The sequence below is a fragment of the Apium graveolens genome, chromosome 7 (genome assembly GCF_009905375.1).
Source record: "Apium graveolens cultivar Ventura chromosome 7, ASM990537v1, whole genome shotgun sequence".
Taxonomy (NCBI): Eukaryota; Viridiplantae; Streptophyta; class Magnoliopsida; order Apiales; family Apiaceae; genus Apium; species Apium graveolens.
The window spans coordinates 129,089,831-129,098,604 of NC_133653.1; positions in this window are offsets into that span (position 1 = coordinate 129,089,831).

The following is an 8,774-nucleotide window of genomic DNA, read 5'->3' on the forward strand; positions in this document are numbered from 1 at the left end:
CACTGTATCCTGACGGATCAGCAGGGTATAAGTGTGAACTAGTGTCCAGTCTAATTTATTGTTGATCCCCATTAATGGCATTCCTTCTCAAAAAAAATGTGATTATGGATTAAAGTTATTCTTTCTTAGTACTCAGTTTCGGAAAATTACGGTGTTTCTAAATAAATTCGAGGTTCAGATTGTTGCTGCAGCATTAGTTGCGCAGTGATAATAAGAATCTTGAATGAATTGAGATCTTCTTAATTATTCAACTCGTCCTTATCAGGCTGGTTTAGTAGGCTAAGTTTATGAAAACTTAGTCGATAATGATGGATACTGAATAGTTAGGAATTTCTTGAACGTCGTTTTATAATTAGTTATTGCATTCGTTGCTCAAGTATGAAGTGTTACCAGGAGCTATTTTGAAAATACGCGATCTCTGAAGCTCTTACAAAAATATCGTTATTCCCTATGTGATTTATAGCAATGCAAATTAAACTGATTTTAAGTTGATAAAGTATATCCTTTAAATGATTACGTGTTTCGCTCTTCAAAATATTTCAGAGATTTTGTCTGGAAGTTTTCTTTGATATTAATGTTGAAACTCAAAATATATACTTGTTGGGCATTTTTGGCTCACTCTTGCTTTGAAAATTCTTATTTCTGCCAGAAACAAATAAGGATAAAAATGAATAGCCTAGATAGACAGCAGAAGTTCGAGAAATCTCCGGTGCAAGAGGTTGAAGAAGTTAGAAGAATAGTGATATGAGTAATAGTTCGAAGGTATTTACATTTATATTTTTAGTTGTTGTAAAAAGTGGAAGGTTAGATTCTTGTTTCATACCATAACCTGTAAACGATCCGGATTCAAGGGGTTAATTGATTATTCTTTTATTTTATGTAAAGATTGTTTAGTGACACCAAATCTTGACCCCGGATTTGGGGTGTTACATAACACATAGCTCACGATGGACTGCCGCCACGGCCTCTTACGCAACCATCCAATCTTAAAAACATTTTATTGAAAGGGGTCAAAATACTCGACACCCTTAAAAACTTTTATTCCCCCATTTACTTGGGCAGGAATACTCGCAAAACCAAATCATTTTTCTCAAAACCCAAAACATTTATAAATCTATTTATTTGATAAGTAAAATCACTTAGCTACTCTGAACATAGAATAACAGAAGAGTATTTGCATGATAATTCAGCGATATGTAAACATTTATATATTCTGAACTGAGAATAGGAAAAACAATACTTGCATAATAGGATTCAAAATAAATATCACTTGAACAATAAGTGATGATAGGGATACTTTTTTTGGGTTTTAGCAGTTAATCACACTCGCAACGACACATCTAATCTGACATTCTGTCTCAAAACGTCTCCGTCTTTCTTTTCAACACTTCACCGATATACTGCTCCTGCGATTGCTAGAAGCCAGATATCCAATGCCATTCCATTCCATTCTTTATCCAATGTCTTGTCCTGATCAACTCGAATGATCCGCATCTATAATTAAAATATACAACTTTAATCGTCTAAACGATAATCACTCGATAAACTAAGCGTCAATACTTTATCGTCTACCCATACGATAACCCATACATAACTCTAATAATCAAACACAGAACTCTTGATCCACGTACACACGTAATTCACATAGCACGTAAACACATAACTCACGTATCATATAATTCATATAACACATGCCTCGGTTCGTCAAAAGGTTCGACTTGGTACTTTAAGAATTTAAAAAGGGTCAAATATGATTTATTGATCAATAATCGACTCAGAATGATTAACAAATCAAACGACCTTGTAATACAAAAATGAATTAGGTCTCAAAGGTATTTTTATTGAAAGCGGAATATTTTTCTGAGTCTAGACACGTTCGTTTCGTATTAAACGGACGAACGGTTTATTTAATACGAATAAAATAAGAATAAATTATTTAATAATATTTATCGAGCCTTGAAAATAATTTAAAATAATATTTTAAAGCACGAAACTATTTTTCGGAATTTTTAAATCATAAGAAATAATTAACTCGAATTAAATAATCAATTAAAATTCATTAACTAAATAATTTGGATTTATTTTGGAATAATAATAAAAAATAATAATCTTTAGAACTAAAAATAATATTTTCTTGGAAATTGGACAGCACCTCCTCTATTTCTCAGACTGCCAGTCGATATCATATCGACACAACCAACAACAATCAACACAATAATTTATATTTACGCATATAAACACTCCAGAAATGAATAACACGACCACCTGAACCAAAACTCGGACCAAAAGTGACTTCTCCAACAATTTCTAAAAATTACGAAATAAATATATAAACACTAACATGCTATAGCATACCCAAAATATAAAAGCAGAATCTCGGAATCCTTACCCAAAATAAATTCTGGTCACCCCGAGAAAAATTCGAAATTAATAGTCATAGACATATACACACTGAGATGCCATGTGGAGTAATCAACACCGTCATACTCCTTTTTAATGTCCCGAAAATAAATTAAAACGGAAATATAACGGAAATATGCCCCGCAAATTTTCTTCTCAAAACCTCACAATATATATACCTATGCGTAGGTATCGAAGCGCCGATCATTTATATATATAACAATTGAAATTTGGATGAACGGTTTGTAAGATATGAATTTTTGAAAGTTGAAAGTATATATAAATATACGGGAGAGGGGAGACACAAGAGGGGTAAAGAAAATGAAAAAAAGGGAGAAGGTTTGTCTAGTTTCTAAGCAAAAGAAATAAAACGAGGGCGGGGGCTGGGGCGGGGGTGGTGCAGGTCGCGGGTGGGGGGTGGGGTACTGGGGGTTAATTTGTTTTGTTTTTAGTTTTTTTTTAGCAACAGCAACATGCCACGTTTCTGGTGAGAAAAGGAAAGCACGACACGTATAAAAAATTTAACACGTACCCCCTGCAGTCTAGTTTCTCCTCCGCGCATCGCTATTTAACGAACCAGATTGCGGTGAATAAAACCCGAAAAATTACTAAAATAGTTTTAAAATTCCCAGAATATTTTAAAACTAATTAAATATAAGTTTTATAATTTTTAAAGTAATTTTGACTTGCGCGCTATACCCGCATTTTACAATTAACGAACCGAGCTGCACTTGAAATAAATTCAGAAAATCACGAAAATAGTCTTAAAATGTTACAAATATCCAGAAATTTATAAAAACATAAATTTCGTAATTTTAAAACACTTTTTGAAATGTAATTTATATCCGCTTTTAACAATTAAAAGATTCAACGCGCGGGTAAAATTAATCCCAAAAATTCCCAAAATAATTTTAAAATTCTCAGAATATTCCAAACTTGAATAAATATGAGTTTCATAATTTTTAAAGAAATCTAGAATTTAATATGGAATTTACACTTAAATATGATCGAAAAATCATACAGGGCTAAATAATTGATGAAATATTGTTTTCTAAATTTTATAAAACCAAAAAAATAATTATTGTAATTATAAAGTCATAAAAATAATTTTAAAGATAATTTAAATATTTATGAAATTAAATTTTCAATAAAATCACTTTTAAAGACAAAAACAGAACGATATGACTCAGTAATTAATAATACAAATAATCCTCAATCACAACTGAGTCCCACACAATTAATATTACATACAACACATAGCAGACATAATATCCATCCAATCCCTAATATTACTAAACGAACTCAATTTACCGATATCAATAAAATGATCGATTTTCAAATAAACTTTTGAAAATAATACATTTAAGTAAATATTTTTAGAAATTAACAAGAATCGATATAACACTTAACAATTAGCACATTACCATTTAATAACACTAACTCGTCAAATAAGAATAAAATATCCATAATTTTATTCCTTCCTAATCAGAAAATCACCTAAACATATTCAAATAATAATAATAATAATTCTGAAAAATATGGGATATCACAATCTACCCCCCTTATAAGGATTCCGTCCTCGGAATCAGTAGAAGAGAACACTAGGGATCTTCTAGCCAACTTTCCAGTCTTGTATACGTAACTTTTCTCAAAATCTGAAATAAAAACTTGGATTCCTTGTATAACATAATGATCACGGGAGCTTCACTCAGCACCACTATTCCATCCACATTCTTTGACCAATTTCTCAATAGAATTACTTGTACTGATCGAGAGAAAGAAGAATAGAAAGAAAGATAGAGAGAAAGATAGAGAAAAAGGAAAGAGAGAGAGAGAGAGAGAGAGAGAAATATAGAGAGAAATAAAGAAACAGATTGACTATATTGTACGCCATTGATATTTTAATCGCATTGCACCCCACTGTCGTCCTTTGTAATTCCATCACACCGCCTTACTTTGACTTGACCAAGATAACTCAGCTTAACTTGATTGGCATACCTTCGAATATTTGAGATAATAAAATAATGGAATTTCAAAGAGAAAAGAATTTTATATTAAAATGGGACAAAAATCTGAATTTGATAAAAAAAATATTATTGAAATAAAAGAATAACTGAAAGATCAATATGATCAAATGAACTTGGTATTGCGTGTCCAAATTAAGACACTACTAAAGGTTGTTAACCTTCTTGTAGTCACAACACACACAAGTGATGGCGTTTCATCCAACTCCTATCACACAGACAGGTATACCTTGAGTCCCCTATAGTTAGGGTTGTTCATCTCAGTCAGAATAAAAGAATATCAAAGGAATTCAAAATTAAATGAATAAAACTGAAAAGATTTCAAAGCTGATATTTCTGAAGGAAATGGAATCCAGAGAATAAAATTCTGGCACAAAATGACTAAACGAGTGTTATGGAATATATCCTCTAACAGATACCTTTTTTTTAGGGATGTCAAAAGAATTTTTAAAAAGAGAAGGTATTGCCAAGGTCTTAATACTTATCTTCTATTTGAACTCTTCTGTTGACTCGTCATCCAACTCTAGACACTTCTTCATGTTCCAAGGATATCGATAATCTTCATCATCATCGAACCGTAGTAGCCTCAGAAGATTCCACAATAGAAGTTTGCAGCTTCCTGGAGTTCCATCCAGGTAGACACAACCATCTCGAACGAACGCGCCTATCTTAACTTACACGTTGGTACTATATCCAATAGTCCAACAGGAACTCGATATGAGCTCAAACATCCTCACATAGCTATACACACTCCTACATACTCTCGTTTCTAGTTTACTATAACCTCAGCTCTGATACCAACCTGTAACGCCCACAAATCCGGGGTCAGGGGATTTGGTCGTCACTATAAAACTTCAATCCAAATTAACCTGTTTAATTAATAAACAAATTCCAGCGAAAGATATTTATCATTTATGACCCCATCCTAATCCAAGATCTTTTAAGGTTACAGTTCTATGAACAAGAATTCCAAATTCCATAAATAATTTTTCCCTTTCTTTTAAAACTTTGTTCAACAAATACTAAACTCAAAGCTAAACCCCCTAGTATAACTTCGAAGAGAAGTATACTAGGCCCAACTATAAAATAACACAATTATAATATAATATATTAGATATATTTGATAATGTCATGACTAATATGATTTATGTTTAGTTTTCAGATCTTACTTAAACAAGATAAATCAGTACTTAACTGAAATCAGCACTTATACTGAAGTCAGAACTTAAGTCATCAGTACTTAAGGTTCAGGAGATAATATCAGGACTTAAAGGAAACGTTCAGATAAGGAAGGCGGCTGATTGAAGGAAGAGAAGATCGAGATAAATGTAAGAAGAGATATGCATGAAGAAGGAATTCTATGAAGAATAGAATACTTGGAAGAAAAGATATCTGATTGATATATTTTAGGAAGCAGAATTATATTCCATATCAATTAGCGATTATCTTGTAACTGTGTAGTATATAAATACAGACATAGGGTTTATACTAAAAGTGTTATCGTTATCGAGAATATTATTCATTGTAACCCTAGCAGCTCTCGTGATATTTGTTCATCACTGAGAGAGGACAGTTCCATATTATAACAGAGTTTATTGCTTTGAATAAAGTCTGTTTTCTGTTACTTGTGTTATTTGAATTCGATTCGATTGTGATATACACTGTATTCAACCCCCTTCTACAGTGTGTGTGACCTAACAAGTGATATCAGAGCAGATCCGTTAACATACAAACAGTTTAAGATCCAAAAACAATCATGTCTGAAGTAGAAACTCCAACTAAGCCCACCAAAACTGAAGAACCTCCAAAGACACAAATCCATAGTCGATATGAGGCTATTAGAGTTCCCGTATTGAGACCATCTGAATATCCCATATGGAAGGTGAGGATGACTATGTTTCTGGAAGCTATAGATCCAGAATATCTTGATAGAATCAAGGAAGGACCTCACAATCCAACAAAACTCGATGTTGCAGTTGCAGGTGAAGCAGCAAAGTCTGTACCAAAAGAGAAGAGTGATTACACTGCTGAAGATATCGCATCAATTGCTAAGGATGCTAAGGTACAACACTTACTGCATAGTGCCATTGATACTGTAATGTCAAATAGGGTAATAAACTGCAAAACTGCAACGGAGATATGGGATGCCTTGGAAACAAGATGTCAGGGAACTGATTCGATTAAGAAGAACAGGAAGACTATACTCACTCAAGAGTATGAACACTTTGACTCAAAGGCTAATGAGTCATTGACTGATTTATATGATAGATTTGTCAAACTCTTGAATGATTTGTCACTGGTTGATAAGGAGTATGATCTTGAAGATTCAAACCTTAAATTCATGTTAGCTCTTCCTGAAAACTGGGATTTAAAGGCCACAATCATAAGAGACAACTATAGTCTTGAAGAAACAACTCTTGATGAAATCTATGGGATGCTCAAGACTCATGAACTTGAGATGGAACAAAGAAGCAAGAGGAAAGGAGGAAAGTCATGGACAGTTGCTCTTAAGGCTGAAGAAGAATCTCCCAAGGCAGTGACCTCAAGGAAAGGCAAGGGTAAAGCGCTCTTCACAAAGTCTGATACTGAGTCATCAAGTTCTGATAGTGATGGTGACTCAGAAACTGAAAGCTCGCCTGAGATGGATGCTGATGAAGAGATGATGAAGCTATGTGCTCTTATGGTGAAAGGAATCACAAGGATTGCATAAAGGAAGTTCAGGAAGGGAAAGAAGTTTTCCAGGAAAGGTGCAAGTTCTGATAAGAAGAATTTCAGAAAATCTGAAGGCAAAGGAGGGAAGTCTGACAGAGGAGATTACACAAATGTCAAATGCTACAACTGTGGTGAGAAAGGCCACATATCTCCTGATTGCAAGAAAGTGAAGAGTGACAAAAGCAAGGCTCTTGTCATAAAGAAGAAAAGCTGGACAGACATTTCAGATTCTGAAAGTGAGGAGAATTATGCCTTGATGGCAAATGCTGATATAGCAAATGCTGATAGCAGTCCTGAAGCAGCTGAGTTAAAGGTACCTCAAACTACTTATGCCTTTCACACTGATGATATTAATGAGTTGAGAAGATATCTTAAAACCATGTTCATTAGCTATAGAGATCAAACTTTAACATGTGAAAGATTAACTTCTCAAAATCTTGCTTGTAAGAAGAGGAATGATTATTTAGAAAAAGAGTTAGTCATGTTCCATCAAACTCAGAATAATAGAGATGATGCTTTCTATGTTAGGGATGAAGTACTTAAAATGAATGAATCTCTAAAAACTGAGTTAGAAAAGGAAAGAGAGATTATCAGGACTTGGACTAACTCTAGCAGAACAACTCAGAATTTGTTAAGTAGTGGAAACTGGAATGAGGGCTTAGGTTATGGAGATGATGAGAATGATAAAGGAACTGTAGATATTAAGCCTAGAGTTGTTAAACAAAAGCCAAAGTTAAAACCTGTTAAGTTTGTAGCTGTAAAGTATGATACTGAGAAATCAGAAGTTAAAAAGGAATTAACTTTTGACAAACTAAAACAGGAAAAGACAACTGAAGTAAACGTAGGCTTAATGACTAAGAAGCAGCTTAAGCATAAGCTGAAAGATGTTAAAAATGCAAACAAGGTAAAATCACCTAGGAAAAATAGGAATGGAAAGGAAGGTGTGAATAAAAGCAATGATTATAAGCCTGTTCCTGATGCTCCTAGAAAAACGTGTCATAACTGTGGAAGTTCTAACCATCTGGCTTCTTTTTGCAGGAAGAATAAGAACATAAACTCCTTACCTTCAAAGTTAGGAGTTAAGAGTCAGTCTGTTAGATATAAGCCACAAAATCCTTGTTTTCATTGTGGTAGTTTATGACATTCCATTTATACTTGTAAGGAATATTATAGTTTGTACTATGATTATTATCAAATAAAACCTTCTTTAAAGAAAGTTAGCATTGTTCCTTCTAGTGTAAGTTCTGGTTCAAAGTCTGATAGTGTAAATTCTGATAAGAAAAATGTTAACACAAACTCTGATGCTAAATCCGCTGCAAATGTTAACAAACTTAATAAGGCCAAAGGATCCAAGCAATTCTGGGTCCTTAAATCTAATCATTAGTGGTCTTTGTGATTGCAGGGCAACAAGAAAAACATTCTAGTTCTGGATAGTGGATGTTCAGGACATATGACTGGAAATAAACCCCTGCTATCAGACTTTGTGGAGAAGGCTGGCCCAAGTGTTTCCTATGGAGATGGCAACATTGGAAAAACATTGGGATATGGCAATATCAATCTTGGGAATGTCATCATTAAAGAAGTAGCTCTGGTCTCAGGACTTAAACACACTCTGCTGAGTGTTAGTCAAATCTGTGA